At 44.5% G+C, this 24,143-nt stretch overlaps 2 long non-coding RNA genes across 2 annotated transcripts; one reads left to right on the top strand and one right to left on the bottom strand.

Annotated features, from left to right (window-relative positions):
- Positions 1-4,672: 4,672 nt before the first annotated feature.
- Positions 4,673-7,126, bottom strand: LOC112495309. Its single transcript, XR_003061714.1, has 3 exons — positions 7,020-7,126; positions 6,591-6,945; positions 4,673-6,501 (listed from the first exon to the last, which is right to left on the bottom strand). It is a non-coding gene; the product is annotated as an uncharacterized LOC112495309 (long non-coding RNA).
- A 5,583-nt stretch (positions 7,127-12,709) lies between these two features.
- On the top strand, positions 12,710-13,468 carry LOC112495310. The gene is made up of 3 exons (XR_003061715.1): positions 12,710-12,938; positions 13,020-13,191; positions 13,325-13,468. It is a non-coding gene; the product is annotated as an uncharacterized LOC112495310 (long non-coding RNA).
- Positions 13,469-24,143: the final 10,675 nt, after the last annotated feature.

Raw genomic sequence — 24,143 nt, 5'->3', positions numbered from 1 at the left:
AAAAAAAAAAAAAAAAAAAAAAAAAAAAAAAAAAAAAAAAAAAAATGTGGAAATCGTTGATATTTTTTAAAATATGTATCGTGAGAAACCTCATACGACAGGTAATCATAACTGCGCTAGTCGCACGAGTGTTTATGCACTTTGGAGGTACAGATAAATTAACTTAGATAAAAAGTTATCTGATAAGTATATAATAATTTTCAAGTTACCTTATTAGTATTTTACGATACGTAACTATGGTGCTGAAATCTATGCGATACACGCCGCTAGGAGCCGCGTGCGTAGCTGCACTGCACTATTATGCAAATGAGTTAGTATACTGATTATATGCATTTAACGTTGGCACTGAAGTGCATAAATGCATTTCAGTGATTCTCGCTGCTGAATCGCATGAAAACCGGAAGAGCTAATGACTCGAATATTTGCGCACGTCCCTTTTAACTTCTAAGTCCGAAAGGCAAACATGATTTGGCCACCCTCCTGGTTTTTCTTTTTCACATGTGTATATACACAATTACACATATATCATATGTGGAAAACGGGTACGCACGTATGTCGCGTTAATGTATTGATTCGTTAGTATTGGTCCCTCCATCCCTTAATCCCTTGGCTCAGGCGTTCGGCAAGGTTGATCCCTCTCCAATAGGCGATCCACCCTTGAACACACACGTAGCGACATATTGTCGCTTTGCAGTTGGACAAATGTTTGCGGCTCCGCCTTGATCCCTTAACGTGGTTGAAGCAATGTAGCCAATTGATGCTGCACTCGCTGCACTCGCGCACACCGCTTCAGCCAATTTGACGCTACGTTGCATCGGATTCATTGGGTAGGTCGCTCCACCACTTTAGGGCTGATACGAAATAATTCGAAATAATAGCAGCGTGGTAGGACCCCTTTCAAAGTGGAAAAGAAATTTTTCAATGGGGTCAAAAAAAAGTTTGACGGGTATTCAGGGTTGATGTTTCAATTTGGCTTTACAGTGATGGACCAATGGGAAGTCGTGTGGAGAAAAAAGGGGTGTCACACGTGGTTTTTAATTTTTTTGAATGGGATGACAGTAGGTTTTTTTTTTTTTTTTTTTTTTTTTTTTTTTTTTTTTTTTTTTTTTTTTTTTTTTTTTTTTTTTTTTTTCAAAATCGTGTCCGCTCACAAATATATTTGTCGCGCATTCCGTGTACTGCGGTGTCATACCTGACTGCGAACAATGGACATTGCTATTGTTTGGCAATGGTAACGTTGTGCACAGGTGGTATTTTGGTGGGAAGAACCCCGAGCGGGTGGAGGGGGAGGCCCGATTATTATTACACAACAAAGGATTGAAAAGAAAAAGAGGCTCGGGAACGATTCGGAATAACTACGGAACAAAATGTTGAATTTTATTTGTTTATTGGTTTACGAGCCGGCATCGCGTCTGCATTGGACGGAGTTTAGCCGCGCGAGTCTGCATTCCGACCGTGGGATAATAATTTACGATTCCATAATCACGCGCCATAATGCACCGGCTGTAAATCTTGACTCTCTTGGACGCGCTTATAACCAAAGGAAGAAAAAGATAGAGATCGAAAAAACGAAGACAGAATTCAAAAATTTAAAAAAAAATATAGCAAAATGGGAATTGCATTGAAAAAATTAAATGCACTATTGCACTCGGATACAATGCATTGTTAACATCGAGTATGCACCGGTGGCACAGTCGACGCATTAGCCGGAAAACACGAAGCATCGAATTCAAGATACGATTTTTGTTCCATCAACAAGTATCTTGTAGTGGGCCCTATTCGCCCCATTCGCCCCAGTCGGCCCAGTCGGAAGGGCCCTCGAGTCGACAATGGGCCTCAGTCCACTGGAAACACCCTTCGCCGAGTACCAGTTGCAGTCCCACGATATACCGTGCGGATAATAATAGCGTGTAGATTACTTTTTGGTAAAATTCACAGGAACACTTCAAAGACAATGGGTACTTATGAAAATCATATTTGATCTTTATTTATTTGGCTGAAAGATATTTAGAAAAATCATTTTTTTCAAAATTTCATGCCATCCTGCAGTGAATGAAATTATCGTGCTGGTTGATACCCTGAGAATTTTCATGAATAAGCTGGATGCTCGACCATATTCAAAATTGAATCGACCCTTGACGCACGTTCTGGTGTACCAACACGCGTAATTACGTAGAAACTGATAAAATCAATGCCAATCCTATCGACACGATCACCCCTTCTGCGGCAGGGTGTGCCCTATCGATTGATCGTCGATGCTGAAACTATTTTTTTTTCTTTTTATAACGCAACCTACCTACCTATCCTTTGATTAGGTCCCATTCACAAGGGTGAGAAACACCCTTGAAAGGATTGAAGAAATTCGTTGGGAAACTTCGACAAGTGATACAGGGATGACTAAGGGAGGTAATTCCATACGGTAAATTGGTGCCGTATGGTAGCGTTAAGATATCAATCAGAAATCCTAACGATGTGTCTTATTTCTTACGTGCAAAAATCAATGGGTGACTCAATTATTGACAAGACAAAAAAATTTTAAAATCGATACAAAATACTGACGAAAACTATACGACATAACTCGTGAGTCGGGACAGTCCCGAAAAATGTGCGGTTTGTGAAAGTTTTGTAAGCCTGAAATTTGTAAAAATGAAAGCCAAGCAAGAGGAATGTATGGCGAATAGGTGAATTCGTAGGTGAGCAAAGGACAAGAGAGTTAGGACAAGGGAGTTAGGAGTCCGTCTGGGCGCCGATGCCTGCTGAGATGTCTCAAGGAGCGACGCGACGCCACCTGAGATCCAAGCCAGGACATCGAAACGTCCACGATCTTTATTACCCTGAGAAAAATATTTTACAGCGCGAACGTATCCCCCCTCCTGCCCTCCTACCCTCCAGCCCACCACATTCTACCGTCATACTTTTCCTACCTGCCCCCGGGAACATCTCACTTTCCTACCAGAAGCCCCCCCCAACTGCATCCAAAGTGCATGCCTGAGGATGCACCGAGTGCAACAGCATTATTATTATTCCCAAAGCCATAAACCATTTACCCTATGCCCACCACTGTGTGTTTACTATCTAAATAGTTATTTTATAAAAATAAAAAAAATGGTTACTCCTACTGCAATGCACCCAAATTAAAATTGTGCAGTTGGATGGACCATCTTTCGCAGCTAAAGTGCATTCAGCCTTGAACTTTCCCACAGTCAATAAAACTATTAACCTTATCTCGGTTCGGAAACTCATCCGGGCAGGTTAACCCGATGAATATAATTCACGTTGTCATCTTATCTACGCGGACATCTGCGGGTAGTGCTGTGAGCCCGAAAGAGCCCGAAGAGCCCCGGGACAGTCCTGGGCCCGGTTGGGCCCATTGGCTACGGGTCCGTGGTCGCGTGGCGCCCTCCTATACCTATAGTGTACACACTCGCCACGCTTCGACCCTTACGGCTTTACTTCGCTCCGAATGAATTCGAGCGTACTTGCTTTGCTCCCTCTGTATTCTATAGGAGACTCCATGCCTAAATGCTATCCGATGAGCTGTCTCTGCCAATAAGCCTCTTAGACTTTGAACTGGCCAATCAAGCGAAACCACGTTATACTCGAGACTCGAGACTCCAGAGCTATTCCAGGATGTAGTTAGGCGCGCACGTGTATTTCCCATAAGATCTCCCAGCAGGCAGCTCAGCTCGGCGTAAATTAGAGATGAATATTAATTTCCAAGCAATTCCTATACCGTGTATAGGATTACTCAGAACTACCGCATCGACCGAGGTTAGCCTGTTCGTTTGCTTCCTATGGCAAAGTTAGCTTCGGTTGGTATATTACGCTCCTGAATAATCAAAGTTACACTATTGATACGGTTGAGTTCGACAAGGTTTAATCAGTCGCATACAAAGTTTCAGAATCGTGGGTATTATGGGGAATATCGAAAATTCAATATTTCCATAAGAGACATAGCTACAGTGAATGGACTTGGAAGTCTCCAAAACGCACACCTTGAGTTAAACGGGCGGATACGTTATAGAAAGGACTAAGTACAGTCTGGTATAATGGATACAGTGTGGCACTCGTGGTAGAAGCTAATCCTGGCATTTGTCAATAGTAAATAGCAAGTCGAACCGTGAAATTAGTCCCGCTTAAATGTCATTAGCCGAACTCGTGGGGCTTCTGGGCCCTGACCACCGCGAAGAGTCCCACTTTGTCGAGCCATTGTCCGGTCAAAGAGTTGGCCCTGCCTACGGGCCCATTTTCCTCCTGGGATAATCTTTCGGGAAAATAGGAAACACGCGCTGCCCATTTGCCAGGACTTTTGGCCAAGCGCTAAGGACCAGATATAGGTGTTGCTGGTCTAGTAACAAGTAAAAGTAAATGCGCCAGCAGTGAAATAAGTGGATGCTTATCGGTGAGAATTTTCAATACCGCAGAGTGCAAAAGGGTGTAAAGGGATTAGTCCCTAATACGCCGACAGCTGCTACAAGTATACAGACCAGACAGGGCAAGGGAGAGCGAAAGAACCACTGTACCAAGACCCAAGTGTCATGTATCAAAAGTACCAAGTACCAAAAAAAGGCCAAACTACCAAAATTACAAACTACAATTTTTGTCAATTAAAATCTTAATATTATTTCCAGTACTAATTTCATTGGCGAATTATATAATGATGCGCTTGAAAATAAATTCTATAAGCCATATCGTATGTATATCCATATATAGCATACACGTACGTGTTGCGCATGATGCGCGTAGCTGGTATTATTAAGTGATAAATCCAAGAAGGTGCACGGGCGACGTGCATGCGTGCACGAAATTGCATCGGTCGGTAAGTGGGCCATTCTAACTGAAAAAGTGCAAGAAAAAAGGAAGAGAAAAAAAGAGAGCAGAAGCGCAGCACATGAGCCGCGTTACGTTTACAAGGCGGCGTCGCGAGGCCACACGTCCTTTTCGTGACCGGGATGCGTTACGTCGACGCAATTACGCTCGCCAAAATGATCGGACTTAATTCGAGAGCGACGCCTTTATGTTTTTCGCTCGCGTAGACGCCCGTGACGTAATTGCAATTGCGCGCGGGCGACACAGGGGGAGGAGGCTCGTCAGTGAGAATTCTGACGCATACGCAACGTAGCCTTTACCACTAATAAAGGTACGTGCGAAATGCACTTTTCAGAATAACAATTATACAAAATTTAATTACTGCATTAAAGCCCGCGAATTTCGCGTTGTTAGTCGCAAAGGTGGACTGAGGTAGTAAAATTTGTAATTTTTTTTTTAAATGCACATTTATACTAAGCATTATGAAAATGCACCTTTTATGCATATTTCGTTCGTGGTCTACGCAGGACTTCTCTGTTCGCGCTCGTATATATATATTTATGTATGCAGAAGGTGCACGACGCGATTTCTCAGCCGATGCACAAATTGCATTAATTAGATCAGAATTTTCTACGAGTTCCCGTGGCTGTTCTATTATTATCCTCTTTTTCATTCGCCGTCTAACGAATAACGCAAAAATAAAAAGGTAAACCCTGGAGCGCGTCCTGATATCGTTTCCCAGGGTTCGCCCACGTGGCAACGTCATTATCAGAGCTATGCACTTCTTTCGACTTCCATTCCTAAAGTCGATGCATCGCGATGCACCGGTGCATCTTTAAAGAAAAATTCTTCTCTGAAAGAATATACATGCCAGTACAGCTAGTCTCTGTTCAGTAGTGACGCACGAGCCATATATGTAAGAAAGCACGTGTGTGGAAGCACGGTGCATCGGTGCATCGTAATGCATCTCTGTTATATATGAAATAAAATCGACTCGCGCCTCGCCACGCTTGATTTATCGTCGTTATATGGGGTTGCGCGCCAAGATTGCGTGCGTAACGAACGTTTAGCATTAATTGCATATCAGTTTTGGCAGGTGGCACGACTGACTATCGCTGCTAATATCTCCGCCCGGTGACCGGAACCTGCATCATCCACGAGTATGAGTAATTACCGATCTCGGGTATCTGCACTGGCTGAAGGAAGAAAAAAATAAAATAAAATGAAGATATAAAGGGAAGAAGATAAAACTTTTAAAATAACACTCGACCAATTCGTTCGACATATTATCCTTAACGATCCGTGCTGACGCTTTGGTTATTTCAGATATCGATCGGCCTGCCGCGAGTCCCATAAATAATTGCAGACGCACATACGAGCAGTTATTAGAAAATAAACGATCTGACAGAAGCGTGGTCAAACGTCACGTACATATGTACATGCGGGTCAGACAGATAAGTACTGTCGCATCGATTATATCCAATTGCAAAAAAAAATTGGCAATACATTGCAAATACATAGCCACGTAATTTATGCAGTTTGGATATCTGTCGGCACGCTTTGCATGCGAAGGTAAAACCAGGCGACCAACGTCTTAAGCTTCAGGGTAATCTTCATGTATTCACTGCTGCATCCGCCGCTGGCGATGGTTATTAATTGCTGTGCATGATAGGCTAAGAAATAAATAATAACCTGAAAGTTAAAAAAGTCAAATCGAAGCACGAAACCAAAAAGCCCATATCTAAATTGCAATCATAACTAAATATGTATTTAAAAAATACCTTTTTATTTAAATCCTCTTTTCTCTTCAACGCGATCCAGTGTCGACGGCCGCCATGCGAAAATTTCGGTTCTTCCATCCGTGACACACTCATATGTATATGCTAATATCTAGCAGATAGCGTTTCTCACAGATGATCCTTCCGGCGCCACGATCCGCGCCGGGACGTCGCAGTTAATAAGTAAAATCGGCGCGTCACGGATCGGTAAGCGTCCATCGATCCTGCGCCGATCGATCTGCGCGGTAGGTTCAAGCCCGCGCATGCGCAGAAGATAAGTCCGTTCTCGATGCATCAAATGCATCCGTATCGTAGGACCACTGCTCGTAGGTGCGTTGCTCCCGGGACTGCTGGCAGCCTAATGGTCAAGCAGACAGGTAGGCATAAGTAGGTAGGTGTCTGACTTACCGAACCTGAGAAGTAATGGGGTACCAGGCAGGTGGATCCTATTGGTGCGCAACCGATAGAACAGCGGTCGGCTTGGCCTCATCTTAATAGGGAGCGTGTCTTTATGGGCCACTTTGTACGGGCAATTTTCCCGTAATGATTATGGATCATTTGCTCAGTCATCGCACGCGTCTTGCTTATGAAGACAGGCTAACCTAACCAAACCTATCTGCCAACCCCGCGTGCTTCTACACAAAAGATCTGGACTTTTTAATTATCATTACTCCCCGTCATAAATATTTGCCTCGAAATGCAGATCACTCGAGCAATGAATATTAAGTAAATTTTTTGGTTTTTTTTTTTTCTTACCCGTTACGTTGCCGCTCCTGATGCTCCAAGTGAGAACGGTTGCAAAACACTGAAACATACAAGATCGTTATTTCTTCGGATTTCTAATGTATAATAAAAAGATCAAGGAAGCGCGCATTTCCGATTAGCCTTTTTTTTTTCTTTAGATGTTTAGCTTCTAGGTTAGGTCTTAGCCAAAGGAGCAAGTCGATCCGCGTTAAATTATTAGAGGAATAACATTACCGTAACCAGTCATAATTCTCTCGAGGAGGCAACGAGCGCATTTACATCCATCCGGGCATTCATCAGGCCCCCCCATCTTGGCTGCCAGAATGGCGTCGACTAATTAATCATTCCTCTAAATGAAAGCGCGAGTGTCTTATCTATAGCTACAATAGTCGAGTCTCATCCAGCTTCAGTCCCCCGACTACGTGGGGCTGCCAATGTATAAGGAACGCGTGGACACCCCAGGCTCTGCCCATCGTCCCACCACTTGGCCCGACATAGGAATCATAGTTAAATATACTTCCTATGGGGAGTCTAGCTACTGGCGCACCGCTGAGCTGACTGAGCCGACTGAGCCGACTGAACTGGAGCCTCAAAGTTCAGCAGGGCCTGACTGATCGTTATTATTTAAATCATGCCGATCTTTGTCCATTCGACGTGGGAAGGGATGCGCGAGCAGGAAGCACGATGAATTACAGGTTAACGATAAATAAGATTAATTACTGTTTTCTCAACTCCCCCACCCCTAGACCTGGTCCCCCTCCTTCTCAGCTGACAGCCAGTTCGCCTAGTCGGAGTTGCAATCACGATGCATCGTCATGCACCCTTGTCCAACGTGACCCATTTGGCAGCTGGGTGCCCGGAGGACGTCAGCTGGTATTATGCAACTGTAAACATAAATCCTATTTAACACGTGGATTTACAACTGCGCCGAGGGGTATGGTAAAATTTTGAAAATAAATCTGTCAATAGTTGACTCGATAAAAAATGGTCTGTTCACTTCTTGTCGTCGGCCCTGTCGTCGATTCGAATTTTTTTCTTCTTCTCGGTCCATCGCCGCGCCGCGCTTCGTTTCTCCATTTAAAAAGCATTCTTCCCGCGCTGTGGTTAATTCGTCCGGCGTTGACGTGACGATACACCTTCGGAAACGAATCTAAACCGGAATCAGGAGCCGTGACGATATGATACCCAACCGTCCGTCCTATTCCTTGTAGTAGCACTTAATAATGGGTTGTATAGATGGTCGGATAACGGAGCGCGCATAGCATGTACTATTTTGGTAAATAGGCGAGATAAGCCGGGATATTCTTGTCGCAGGAAGCGCCCGTTAATGCCATTACTGTTGATTTCAAAGGTAACCAAGTCATGAGCCACTGCGGTCAATCCGTTAACGAGATGGGTTAACTCCATTGTCTGTAATTAAAAGAAAAAAACTTAGACAATTACAGAAATCATTAGGTCGAATTTGTAAGTGTTCAAAGATTCTCTTTTTTTCCCCATACCTGTACCATACTTCATTTTGCGAAGATCCATCAGCCCGAGTAAGGCCGTACGTTCGTTCTGGGTTCGTTGGGTTCTTCGGAGTCAGACACGCGTACAACGCATTCTTATATACCTGCTGTACATCAACATCCGCGAGCGGCTAGATGCATATAAATTTGATTGCGCATTCGACGCAACAAACTGCGTTCTAGCACGCGAATCACGGGGACCCCTGACTCCTCCAGCACCCTTGCTGTCTTCAGCATGCGCACGCACGTGTATATATCTATATATATATACACATGTGAAGTACAGAGCCTTCCTTCTTCTTGCACCGTTGCTCTTCGAGTTCGCAACTGTTCGCAACCTAACGGTTAGTCGTTCTGTGATCATGAGAATGCTTTGGGACACCATTATTGATCCTGCGAATAGAGAGTATTGACAATAGAATATTATGATGACGCAATTTTTGTAATTTTCATGCATTACAATTATCAAGTGTTGTACACAGGCTGTACTGAAGTGAGAAAGAAATGTTGTTGAAACAAAAATAAAACCACGTGAGAACATCCAGCAGTGACGTCGGCCGTGAGCGACGGTCCCTTTTCGTACGATGCTATCGAGGTATGGATAAGGCATTACGTTGCACTATGGTGCCCGTGGTACGACGGTGTACAGATACGGCGCTGGGCGTAATTTTGCTAGACGTTGAAAGCTTGCACTCGCGAGTACGACAATGTGGCATATCTTTAAAATCTTGCATAGATCTCACGCCTCTGACCTCTGTAAATGTTGAGTGCGTTTCTTGGGATAGGGAAAGTAAGAAGAGTGCGTGCAACACACGTCTGCACGGGTATTCACTGGTGCCTGGACATGGTAGGTGGGTGTGGGAGGGAGTGGGACGAAGGACTAGGAAAGACATAAAAGAAGAAGACGAAGGGACAAAAAAAAGGGAAGAGGAGCAAGAGCGACCTTATCAGGTTAATTAAAGGTGAATAATGGTCAGTTAACAGTATTTATTTATGCATTATGCAGAAATCATTGTAATAAATAATGCAGTCGTCGTGCAACCTCTTTTCTATTAATGCGCAGATTCGTTCGCTGATATTTTACACGTAGTGTGGAAACTGGTGGCGTAGGGAGAAGTTGGATATCGAAGTGGTTAAAGGGTAGTGCGCATGCGCACAGATCCTTCGAGTATCTGCCCGCGGAAGATTGCACGAGATGCAAAGCGCATCCGAAGGCCGACAATCTCGATGATTGTTGGAGGCGTTGAAAAGCGCCCGCGCATGCGCGCTCGCGCTCACTCGCTTATATACATAAGGTAAAAGTTTTACAGGCAACAGCCGAAATAAATATGCGAGGTTATGAGCTCGACACGGGTCCGAGCGTAACGTATGCATATCTTGGAATGGGTATGGCGTTTCTTCTGAGGTTTTGTTTAGGCTGAGAATTTTTAACTACGTTCCCCGCTCACGCACGCACGCGCACGCACATGGTCACTCATATTTATTCGTCTTACGTTAAGCAGCCTGAACGCCCACCTCACGCATTATCCATCACGAGGCGAATATGGGAAACATAAAATACATTCAACGTGAAAAATGAAAACAATAGAAATTATCTGTAAGACTGAATCGAAATATCTACCCGGGTGTTGCGATAATTTTTTAATAAACACGACATAGGTACGCTACTACAATTCAAATAATTGTTTCCGCTTTCCAAAATCATCTCAGCGAACGATAACGATTGATTAAAAATTATCCCACGCGATTTCCGGCTTCCGGATCAGCCGTAGGAAACTGGGTAACGCATTGGGTACATGTATCTCTGGGATGTATGTCTATCTGCACGAGATAGACTGACTGACAGTCAGCGAGACAGAAACAGAGTTTCGTCCGGTAGCGTCGTGCGTGCCCGACGGCAATTCAGCGCGACTAGGCGATTCGCGATTCGCTTGGGATTTAATGTGGAAGGAAACGGGCATAGTTGTTAACCGTGGCTCCTATGGGCGCACACACGGGGTTCCACGTCGTCTTGCCGTGTAACCGGGACTGGCAGCACTGGCAGCACCGGCAGCACCAGCAGCACCAGCAGCACTGTAGGCACCGACTGACGCCAGGAGGATACATAAAGGATACGGTTCACACTGCCGTCTAATGGGAGCCGCGAACTAGATCGGTAACTCTACTCCCGCACGGCGTATTTATTGTGGCGGACATAAGAGATGGCTCGCGCATAAAATTACCGATACCTGTAATTGTTATTTACCATTTCGCATTACCATTGTAATACGTGGATGCACGTGTCACGCTGCATCGGTTGGTACGCTTGTGACTTTTTTTTTTCAAAATTTTATTATTGAATGTACGAAGAGAAGAATTCAGTGCACCTCACAGGGAAGGGTGTCAAGAACTAACTCGTAGATTGCACTCTTTTTTTTAAGTCGTCAGGGATGCAGATGCGCAAAACGATATGCGCAACCCACCGGCTGTCATGCGTTTAATTACCAATCAGAGACGCTAGGGTTCGCGTGGTGCGTCGGATTCCATCGAGTAGCCTATCTGCCTACATGCCTTTAAGTGATCTGTGCCTTGTACGTGGAGAGGTACCTTCGTATACGTATTACGTAGCGTGGCAAGTGGCAAGGGCGGTGCTTCCTACGCGTACTTTGCCAGGACGATACCTTCGTTAACTGCACCAGGGATGCGCTTTATTATTATATATTGTTGCTGCACGCGAGAGCACTGTACACAATCGCACGATCTCTACCGCGTCGATGACAGGTACAAGCCCTCCTGTAATCCTGTCGATGCCCTTCCGCTTTGCTTAATATCCCTATTGTTTTATTCCTTTTAGTCTCTTTTCAAATTTTCCGCCACGCGACGTTCACTTATTTCTGATTTGTGTTCACTTGCTTCTTTGATGTATGCTGGACGACGATATTTTCTCTCGTGTATATCATTCTTCCTCGTTGCTGGTTTTTCGTACTACTTTGTTCGGTGCACGCCCTGGAGCACGACGGAATCCGCAACCACGAACCTAGCGGTTCCTAACCGAGATCTAGATCTCAGATTTAACTGCAAATATTAATTGGCCACCTCCCGGTGCGCAAGAGTAGATCTAACGGATTGGGGATTTGATTATCTTGCCTCGTTAACATCTTTGTTTTGAATACAAACGGATTTAGCACAAGCCTCGTGTGTCACAGGGCTTGTAAATACTTATCCACTGCATACGTATGTCGTAGGGTAAGACGGAATCAATGTTATGTATCGTGATATAAACATAAAGCACTGTACCTGAATTGATTCTGCAGTTATGTCCATCTTGTCTCGCAGGCAGTAGCATATTGACGATTCACCACTTTTGCACTGTTTTATTACCTCGTTCAGTATGCAAGGAGCAACGTACGATTTAAAGGAATAATTTGCGAATAGTAAAACGAACAAAAATCGACATCTCGCAAGAGCAGTCGCAAATGCGCGATATGTTTGAGGTTATATATGACGGCGGGTATGTCGCATATTGGAATTGCGGCTTGCTGCTTACAAGCGGCATCGCGCCATACCCGCTGCGCTACCAGCACGTCGACGCCACAACACAAGATACGGCCGACTCATCCAGGGCTTCTCAATTATCCTTTTCGAATTGCACATATTCACTGATACACGTTCCGGCGCGCCCGATTGTAAAACACTCCCGTGCGACACTCCCGCGCGACAGGCGGACGCCATATTGGATCATGACAACACCACCAGTATCATACTGACATCTCTGAACTCAGTGCTTAAACCGTTGTAAAAAAAGCGGTCGACAAAAAATATCTTTTTAATTTCTTTTTTTCTTTTTTAATGAATAACTGTAAATAATATAAATTATATTGGTAAAAATTCTTCATAAATAATTTCCTTTCAATATTCATTCTGAATTGTGTTGTATTCAAAGGTGACATGACTCTGCTTTGCACAACGTATCAGCGTCTTCTTGATACTTTTGAAGTTTTTGAACAATATAAATCCGTGTGCATAAAATCGGACTAAACATTGAGTATCACTGCTCTATTGGGACCGCATTCCCGGCCTCGCCAACACAGCGTTTGAAGACTGCATTTGGAGCGGCGATGTAATGTAGAAGATAACATATATGAAGAGCCGTCGTTTGGTCGCGGGTTATGCTGAATAAAATACTTGATTTGCTGTACAGCCACCGATTCCGATTCCCAGACCGCTGCCACATTCTCGGCGATGCTTGTGTTCCTCACGAGACACGCAAGTAGAACACTGGGATTGGCCAAGGACACGTGTGTACGTGTGTGATTGTCACGTGCGAGATTTTCATGAGCAATAATCACAATAATTCACGACAAGGAACACTGGTAATCATCATTTTTTCATCATGAAAAATTCCTTTTTACTGTCATATAAAAATTCATTGCTGGACACTATGGGGATAAGATTCTTGATTCTTTATTTGACTTCCTGTTTATTATGAAAATTATTCTGAACCAGGTATAGTGCGAGCACCTGACTTTATAATGCTGCCGAGTCCTGGGCCTCCGTCCCTGCACCGAGTCATTAAGTCCAAGAAGCTTAATAGGAACTGATCTAATATGCACTTCCGGTTCTCCAGTGAAATTCAGCCTGGAATTTAAAAAGGAGAGACAGAGAGGTGAGTACTATTTAGCGGTATATACTTTATGTGTACATATATTTCAGAAAAAATTTGATAATCATTTTCAAATGAACTTTAAGTACAGTAGCAAAATCAGTTACTGCAGTAAGTCGTCACGTGACTGAAACAATTATTAAAGACAAATTTTTGCCTAAAAAATAAGTGAAATGGACCTATCAGAAACTTCGTCTTCATCCTCCTTGGTGTGGTCCAAGTATTACGAGTATGAGAGAAACTTGAAAATCTGGGAAGCATTGGCTGGGCCAGATCGTAGCAGGTAGGGGGCATCAAACTCCCAGGGTCCCAACGCCGTGGGCCCTACAGGGGGTCCAGTCATGCTGACATGTTTATCACACTCGTTCTCTACACTCGTGTCGTGCGTTATGCGCTTTGCGTTATGTGTCGTGCCAGCCCCACTACCTTTATGACGTTTTACGTTACTGGTGACAATCCTACTACGGTTTCAATCTCGATTATGCGCAGGTACATAGAGGAAGAAGAGGAAGATTCGGTAGATTTCATAAGGCCATTTTTCTCTCTTTATAGGACCCACCTTTATGGGCCTTAAGAGGTTCTCAGGCATTTAAGCAAACTAGAAACATGGAAAATATCATTCAGTCACCTTCCAGTACGAAAGCTTCAAAATTTTGTGTTCGAAAACAATCTTTTATTTTCCCCTCGACCTTACACGCATCGCAGCCACATTAATATGCACTGGACGCAATAGTGCAATGTAAATGCATCCAGTGCAAGAGAAATAATGTTTTGCCAATGTGCCTATATCCCGTGCCTACTTGCATCCGGCAAGGTGTTAATTATCATACGGACTTTAATAATAATTCAAGAATGAGGCATGGGTGCACCGCCAACGCGGTACAGGGTGCCTTCTGGCTCTGCACACATGCTCGATACCGAAGACACGTGGTCATACGTGGATACGCGGATAGGTGGTTGGTAAGAACCCAAGAACGTATCCTGGTGTGCGTCCCTGTGCGCTAGGCGAGTGCACTCCAAGTAGGTGCAACGAATATGTGAGCATTACGTAACGCGTTAAGATGCTGGAGATTGTCGAGTGCAACAAATATTACGTTTTATTATTCATCTTCCGGTTATCGCGCCTGGTCATCTCAGGACGCCGTATACTACACGACGCCGAGGGACGTTTCTCTCGGGTTCTCTAGCCGGGCAGGCTGGAGCGTCGCGCCGCCACTCTCCCTCTTGCCTTCTGGCCTTCTCGTTCCGCCGTATCTAGCTATCTGCCCGCTGTTTTTTTTAACGGTGATAACTTACGGGACACCGTATTAAAAACCCTTTCGAATTTGTTTTCCAGTATCCTCCAAATTCCATATGATACCTGGAAAAGCACGTGTAAGGTAAATTCTTGTTTTTCAAAATTTACACGCAGCGTGATGTCTCAGTTTTTTTTTTAACCAATACATTTATATTCACAGGATGGAATTTTTAAACGGGAAATTTATGTAGTCTGATGTTCCGTATTTTTTTCATTTTTTTTTTTTTTTTTTTTTTTTTTTTTTTTTTTTTTTTCATTGGATCACTACCGATAGCATTTTTGTAATTAATTACGTGCTAAACGGCGATAACGGGCAGGGCATTAATATAACATGGCTGCCCGGGGTGATAGGAGCGATAAGAATTTTCAAACGATATGTTTAAATGCGGACGACAACGAATGCGTTTGCGGGCGCATGTGTTCATCTTCACCTGTCGTGTTTCCCTTGCGCAGATAAAGACTGTATATGGCTGGAGGTACCACTTCCATTTCCGGTATCTTCGCATTTAGAGGACACGTCATTTAAAGACGGGCAAGGATACGAGATAAGCTTAATGGGGTAACGAAGTCTGCCGATCAACATATTTATGAGCGACTGTACAGATTCCTTCGAAACTAGCAGCAAGTGCGTGTCTATGTACTTTTGAAAGAATCAATATACCGATTTGTATACTCACTGGCTCGTATGTAGAAATAGCGATCGATCGATCTGACAAACAAATAGCGAAACTCCGTTAGTCTGGCAGTCTGGCTAGGCTGAATCCACGGCAGAGAATGGCGCATGCTAGAGACTCCAAAAAGGACGCCTGGCGTCACGACGCCAATGATAGAATGCTTCCGAGAAGTAGCTGTACGAAAGCGACCGACACTCAAAGCACGGCTGGTTATCTGCTGGTCCAGATGTTCGGTAAGCCTCCAGTCAATGGTCCATGACATTTGGAACGAGATAAAGTCAAACAGTGCACTATATATATATATATATATATATATATATATATATATATATATACGAAAGATCCTGTATCACTTGGGAGTTTAGGAAAGTTCAAAAGTTACGATATCTTTGCGCGTGTGTGGAGTAACGAATCGCAGTAAGAGACAAAAAAAATAAAAAAAAAATAAAATAAAGTGCACGCAGTGTAAAATACAAAAGAAAACTAAGCGGCCATTAAGCACGTGCTGCTGGATAGGAAAAATACGTGTAAGATCACGAAGAAAAATATTTCAATTTTTTAATTTATCATCGATCCTCCATTCCTTGGGGTGGAATTTTCATAAAGCCGACGTCGGGCGTCCCGACGTTATCGCTCGGTAATTTGTTCGGCATCCCTACGCTTTGACATATGTAAGGCAATTAAAAATGGTCGCACGGCCGAGAGACGAAAAGTTACGGACGATATTATTTTACAGTTCGTTATTTCCAATTTATTGATCGCCACTTGCTCGTTCGACATATTTATATGCATATAAATTGGGACTCACCGAAAGATAAGGCGGCCTCCACTATCGTTGTCGAATGAACAACAGTCTAATCTGGTGAGATTTTGAGAAATAATTAGTGGGGATCATGAGGTTAGAAAGATGAAGGAGCAGTCAAGTATAATAATAATAATATCAATGCTGAGCTACTCCGAGGACGCGCCGCCATTTCTTCCCGGTGACAAGACGCGGGCCCCAAAGGTAAACGATAATTCAATATTTACACGCTCATTGTCTCCATTACTTTTTAAGTAGCTTCTAGTAGAGTCCGAGATTACGATCCGGGCGCCACCTAAGAAAATATTTACTTGCCGCTCGACGTGCCAATGGCTCCACGGGGTACGTATCTTTTGTGTTCAAAAGGTATAGGCTGGGGCCCCATAGCTGCTAGAAACACGATGACTCGATGACGACGGGCCAAGGCCCGAAGGCGCCTCAAACATCGAGGCCCATTCTCTTACTCGCTCTCACCCGCCGGCTCTTATTTTCACTAGATTTTTGCCATTCTTCGAATCGCGATAAGGAGCCAAGAGAACCCGCTGCTTTTCCCAGCCAAACTAAATATTTCTTTTTCTTTCGCTCGAGTGGGACTGTCGTCAGCGCCATCTTCGTGCTGCTGCCAAAAATTTGTACTACCACTTATTTCTTGTAAAATGACGTTCGCTAACGTTACAATTATTAATTTCAAGATTTTCAATATAATATTATTATTATTACTAACCAGTAGGAAGCCAGGGAGGCTCTCATCCACTGACCCAAATGTCCACAGCACGAAGGGGCCCAATGGGTCAGCAATGCACGGCCCCCAGGAAAACGGTATTTCCGGGGATGTTCCAAGTCCCAAAGCGTGCTGATCGGACCCACACGAGTTTTCCCGAGTGACATCGGTACCAGGAGAGAAAGAGAGAGAGAGAGAGTGAGAGAGTGAGAGAGAGAGAGAGAGAGAGGACACGGTTGAGTTATTTACTGCACGTAAATGAAGATATATCGCAGCGTGGTCTTTTTAACGACTGGCCTCTCTCTGAGGCCCATGAAATATTGCTGTGTGAATCTCGTGGGTATACACGGCCGTTGGTTTTCGAGTATACAGCGAGAAAGCAAGCGAGATAGAGAGAGAGAGAGAGAGAGAGAGAGAGAGAGAGGGGGGGGGGCAGCGTAGTAGGCAAAGGGATAAATAAAGGAAAGCTACGCATGCGCGTAAATCACTACGGACTTCTCAATATTCCCTGGTTTGTCCGGTGGCATTGAATTTGATGACTCGCTTTCGGATTTATGTAGCCCTAACCTCGCGTGACTGTCGATACCACGTACAGGTCCTTTCATTTGAGGCCTCCCCGTCGAGAGACTCCTCTCTCTCTCTTCTACCCTATGAGATTTCCTTTTATCTCAATGGCAAAAAAAAGACCGCAGCGCTGCCATCGCCTTCAGTAATTGTCGAATAAGCTAAACAAAGTTGAATTTTGATCTTGAACATTTTTTTCACCCCGTATGTACGTACGCGTGTATTACGTTATACGGTACAGTCTTTTGAATGATTCTTTCCCACCAGCATGGCTTCCTGGCGCCCTGTAGTCACTTTCAATACGCGCGCTATGCGCTTCTACATCTACTGCATGTAGACTGTTATTATTTTTTCGACAAAAGAAATTGCTAACCACTTTGTATTCTCCCTCTGGGTCTCCTTAGCTCCTGGAAGTCCATGCACTGTTGTACGTAGTTGGGCACGTTGGTGTCGAGTTCCTTTGACTTTTCAGCGTCGCCAAGAGACACGATTCTTGGGTCCCGTTGGACCTGCAGTTAATAACTTTGATTTATCAGTCGCTCTGCCTTTCGTTTTGACAAATTTAAATCGTTCCTGGCCGTATGGTTCCACCCTATTGGTGCGTAAGGTCGAGGGGCACTCAGTGTAGCCAACCCTCAGGTCTCGCAGGTCAAAGATAGCGACTCTCGTCTCACACTCGTTCCCTTTGAGTTTCCATCCTGCTCTCTCTCACCAGGTTACACGCTATCTCTCTCTCTCTCTCTCTCTCACTCCTGCTCGCAGTGACAGATGACCTCTGCGGAACTTGACACCAATTTTTTGTCCCCTGGTCGCAGCGCGCATGCGCGTCGCGGTTCAAGAAAAAAATAGAAGGACGAAGTAACAGCGAAAGTTTCAAGATGAAAATCGTAGGCTGCAATTTTAATCGAAGCTGAGATTCTTTTTTTTTTCTTATTAAATTATTTAAAAAATAAATCTCCGCCGAATGGCGTCGCTCGATGCGGAAGCTGTGCAAGTTCTCGTGGCGGCGTCGCGCCTCGCAGGGCATCGGGTAGCGTCGGGAGGCATCGCGACGCAGCTGCGTTAGCCGTGTCGCATAATTTATAGCATCGTGGAGGCATTAAGATAGCGAGAGTCCCGGCAGCGCGGATGAGCCGCAAGGCAGGCTGGGTATTGGTGAGCGGCACAGGGACGCCCGTGGCGGACGCGCACGGACGCCGAGCGTCGGTGCATCGGTGTTAGAAGACCAGAGAAACGGAGTGAGGAATGGGAGACGTGGTAGACAAGTATTCTTTATGCGTCTTATCGGGCTTATCGAGCGGCCGGTAGTGATGTGACCCAAGGCGACGCACTTCGTGCGTTATTTACGAGTAGCGCGGACGCGGCCACGGGGGTCTAGACGCCCGAGACGCCCGAGACGTCCCGACGCTCGCAGCTCAAACCACCTCCTCCGATACGTATTTGTTTTTTGCTGCTCATCGCTATTCATGGATTACCCGCAATAACACGAGAGAGAGAGAGAGAGAGAGAGAGAGAGAGAGAGAGAGAGAGAGAAAGAGACCTATATATATATATATATATGGATAAACATAAATCTCCTGCGTGAAGAATATTTTTTTCAAAAACTTAATAAATAAAAAAATGTTTAGTACCGTCACGTTGGTACCAGCCTAGAAAAACGTGGCATTTGTTTGGCAAAACGATACGCTGGAATATCCAAAGGCAATGCGAAGGCGTTAGCGCGTATCATCTAGTACGAACTGGACGGCACAGCAGGGCGTCGCGACGCCGGTGCGCGCTCGGGGGCCCACTCCAGAGATGCTCAAGGGGCCGTACCCTCACTTGGGCGTCTGATTGATATACGGACTGTTAAGTGTCTGCAATACCGACATTTATATCCACCTCTAATACTTCCAGCCGTAAATAACCGCGCACTTCGAATGCTACAAACTGCGTGCGAGATACTACCTTGCGCGTGTAGTCGATATAGGCGCTACGTAGGCGCTACGGTGCAAAGACGCCTTGAGCTTCGGAGGTGCGTCTGTAGGAAGGCGCAAGCGCCTATCTGTGACGCGCATAGGAGACATTGTCCAGCAGTGTGAATTTATTAATAGGACCGATGCCAGTGAACCTGATGCTCCATTCATGCGGATCATCTTCCCATTGTTCCTCTACATGTGTAGCTGTGTATATGATAATCGCGACAGGTGATCGAAGACAGTAAAATCATTCAAATTAGGGTCGTACAGTTGTCACGCTTAAAATTGACAAGAGTTACATGCGGGCTCGTCTTAACGATTTGGACAAGTAAACAACCTTAATAGCTGATCTTGGACGATATAACGTATAGCGTCTCTATATCATTGGCATATCGGGAACTGGACTTGATATACTCCGCTTCCTGTGCCCAAGACGTTATAGGGGACAGGTGAATTGAAATTGGAGCAGCGTTCGTTCTTCTGCGCATGCGTGCGTTTTTTTATTATTTAAATGTGTCAGGAGAGCCAAGGTCGTTATTGCTTGAGGTTCTCTTCGCGAAATGGAGAAAAGTAACTTTTTAATAATTTTGCAAAAAAAAAATTTGCAAAAATGAAGGCACAGCATTTTTTTATTGCTTTGAAAAATATTGTAAAAATTGATCTGTGAGTTGGATCGTTGATATATAGGGTGGTCCAAAAATTCCATCCCGACCCACGTGACAGGCGAGTCACTGGCATTCATTAATAATCGATTTTTCTAATGGTTACGAATCGGAAGCTTCTCGGTTGGAATTTTCAAGCATATCTCGTATTTTGATCTGTTGCGTCCCACATCTCCACGTTGGCTACCTTGCGCAACGGTATCGGCCATCTCACGAGATACTAGACGCGAGATGTCTGTTCTCGGGTCATTTTGAACGATGAAAATTATCCTTTTCCTCGTGGGAAGCGTTACGGTAGCTTCCTCGTGCGGCCTTTGATTTCGGTCGTGTCAACTTCGGGCCCATCGGGCCCCCAGAAGACCCAAATCGACTTCCACGATGACTCTACATTTCAAAATGGAATTCCACGAATGCTTCTGTCTTTCGCTAATGATTTTTTTCCTTTCTTTCTCAATCCCACTTGGCTCATCTTCGAGGAATCTATTTTGTCGGGGTCCCACGCAGAGATGCAGCTTCCGTCAAATTTTTTGGGACTCATCTTATAAGATTTGTCTGTTGACGATTTTTTATTTTAATCCAGAAAAAAAAAGTACTCTACGAAAATTCCTGAGGCAATGTCAGGAGATAAGGAAAATAATGAAAATGGTATCTAACTGTAGAATTTGGAGATCTTTGATGTAGATAAGAAGATGCTACGAAAAACCTCCCAACAGGAGATGCGAGAGGCTGCGGCCAGGAGAAGATGTGGGATGTAAATTCAGACGGCGTATAAAGTCGGCTCGTGTGAACCTCGTGTGTGGAAGGTCACCAAGGTCGTCCTAGAAGAATTCTCAGGTTGGTCCTGTTCGAGTAGTGGACGTGGAAACCAGCCGTAAGAATGTGGGATTACAGGGAGTTTCAAAAGATGGGAAACCTCTTGATGAAATTAACCCAGGACGCTCGTAATGTCACGTGGACGATTTTTCATCGTGTAATCATTCTACAGCTGTAACGGTACCGAATAGGCGGCCATATTGGTTTTCACATAAATCTGAGCACTGTAGGTCCACACCGGTGTCGAGTCACAAATTGGTCCAGGATCTTATCTGGCAGTTTTAGATAATCTCGGAGTATTATCGTAACGCATGAACTTTGACCTCGTGGAATGCATGGACAAAAAATGGGGGGACCAACAAAATATCGGGGACACTTTTGGGCCTGACAGTACCGTCGCGTATATAATGTCAATTATTATTTTTTTTTCAAAAATTTCTCAATGTTCATCGACGCTAAGTAGATTAAATATGTCCCCCCGTCTCAGGATCGTATCAAGGTCGGGCAGCTGGTTGTGGACGCTGGCGATGGGGCCCCATCGGGGCTTTAAGTACCCAAGGTGGCAGGTTGCTGCCTCGAAACGGGACCAGCTGGACGAGACAGTTTAGAATTTCGTATTTATCATGGTCGAGCAACGTGTTTTCTTCCTTATTTAGAAAAGCATAAATTTTGCACTTTGTTTGCACTTGAGACCGTGCAGCATCATTTGGTCCATCATCGGCGTACGTCAGATGTATACTGTGACGGCGACGACCGATAGATGCCATTCAGTGGTATGAAACACAATGTGACAGACTGTGATCATTAAAGATAGATTCGAGTTAGTTTATTCAGTGGTAGATGACGCAAGGATGATGTCATCTCGGAGATTGGCAGCATCCTTCGACACGTCTCAATGGTACTTATCTAACGGTATCATTTTTCTTCGCCGGGTCCATTGGATAAAATCATCGAGCGCGGTTCGATTGCCAAGAAACATTTTTGTACATTGCTCGATAGATAACAATTAAACAAGATAAGATTCTGATAATGAATTAAAAAATTTAATACTAATTAATAAATTTTTGTCTCCATCGATCAATGATCATTCAATTTTCCAGAGGCTGATTCTACTTTGTTTAGATATTACATAAATATAGGTATACGATACCAAAGACTCCTCCCTACGTGCCCCATGATTTCGAAACAGGATAAAGTCGGGTTCGGCAGTTCAGAATGAAATTCGCATCAAAGGTTGGGTCCTTAATTGAGAATCGTCGAAGCTTGTAATCTCGCGCGTGCGCACCAGGGCCCCGTAATGTACTAACCATAGCACACTAGAATGATTGCGAATGAATGCGGTCACGCTAGGTGGCTACACTAGGTAGGACACGGCGTCGTCCGATTTTACGGACGCCCGGCGTCGCTGCGGGGAGTGCGTGTCCCTGTGTCCCTGTGTCCCTGTGGTCGCGCACGTGTCATCCCCGGGACATTGTCGGAGATTCCACGTCGTGCAGGGACGCACCTATATATCCCGACCAATCGGATCCCTAATAGGGATCGATAAATTCTCCGAAGGATTATAGAAGAAATAATATCACGAGCGAGCTTATGCTTTTTATCGTTCGATATTAATAATTCACTGACTGACTGACTCGGTGAAGTCATCATCTCGCATGGGATCGTCATTGGTCATGGGGAAAAAAAGACTCGATACGAACTCTAATACGCTACATGAATTCATGACTAAAAATATATCTCGTATACTGTATAGATTTTTTGGACTGTATATTTACGGCCAGACTGGTTTAACCGAACAGTAGTTAGTAGGTACCTAGTATAGGTACTGTAGGTAGTATAGGAAAGGACACGAACGGGCAGCAATTTGCGCCGTCGAATGGATTGATGCGGGGGAAAATGACGAGTGAACCGAACCGCATGCGGCTTTGGGCTAATTTCTGTAAAATCACTAGGTTCGCCCTTGACGCCCGGCGTCCCGTCACGCCGTCACGCCGTCACGCTCTTTTGTCAGGCCTGACGCTTTTCGAGTTTTCGGCACTCCCGTCACCATCGACACCATCGACACCATCGACACCATCGACACCATCGACGCACCTGCTCGTCCCTGCGAAACTTGGCACCAGGTGTCCTCTTTACGTACTTTTATTTCTTCTCTTTCTCTTTTCACTTTCTTTCTCTTTTTTCCGTCTTACTCCCCCCTTCCACTTAGTCCCCCCACCCCCCACCTCCCCGTTTGACATTCCTTTTGACAGGCATTTCCTATATCCGCCTTGCGGCGTTTCACATTTTTTTTTCAACATCTCCCCCCCACCCATCGCTATTGTGCATTTTTTTCATTTTTGGGTTTTCGGTTACTAAGCTCCACTTAATGACGATGCAATCAATTTTGACGACTTGCATAATTATTATGGGATTTTAATATTTCTTATTAGCCAAGCAGCCATGTGCTCCGTCTACACGTGCGCGCGGGGTCTAATGTTACCAGAAAAATCTCTCTGGCTAATTTGACGTTTTATCAATCAACTACTGAACCGCCGACACGGGACGCACGCGTCAGGCGCTGCTGCGTCTTCACGTGGTTGATGGATGAACTGCGTAACGTCGGAACGGGGAACGGGATTCCCTCTGGGGACCCACGCTGACCCACACTGACCCACACCTAGTCGTATTGTTTATTGGATTCTTATGGTGATTTCACGGGGGCCAATATAAGCCGCACTGGTATCCGTATTCGTTTGCCGTCTCATATTTTTTTTCTTTTTGACGATCGTGAATTATTTTCTGTTTATGGGTAACTAACGTAAATAATGTGCTGAAGATACTTTTTTAAAATTGTGACCACAGAGTGTCTGTGATGTGAAAGTTCACGTTGATTCCTATATGGAACCAAGTGCGAAATTCTATGTATTGTTTGACAATTCTATGACGTTTAAAAAATTTTGTTCGTTCCAATACAATTTTCCGAATGCAAGAATTCGGTGGTCTTACAGTTTTTGTGTCAACGCTGAATTTTCTGCCTTTTTGTGCCTTTCTTTTTTTGTCAAAATAAAAAAAAAAAAGAGCCGTAACAACGTGAGCGTAAATCCTGGCAAAGGGCCGTTCTCGTTTCCCACAATAAAAAGGGACCAGTTCAGGGCTCGTAGGGTGGCAAGAGGGTGGCAAGAGGGTGGA

The sequence above is a fragment of the Cephus cinctus genome, unplaced genomic scaffold (genome assembly GCF_000341935.2).
Source record: "Cephus cinctus unplaced genomic scaffold, Ccin1 Ccin1_scaffold2085, whole genome shotgun sequence".
NCBI classification, from domain to species: Eukaryota; Metazoa; Arthropoda; class Insecta; order Hymenoptera; family Cephidae; genus Cephus; species Cephus cinctus.
Note: the sequence above shows the minus strand (reverse complement) of the source record. Positions and strands in the feature narration are given on the sequence as shown.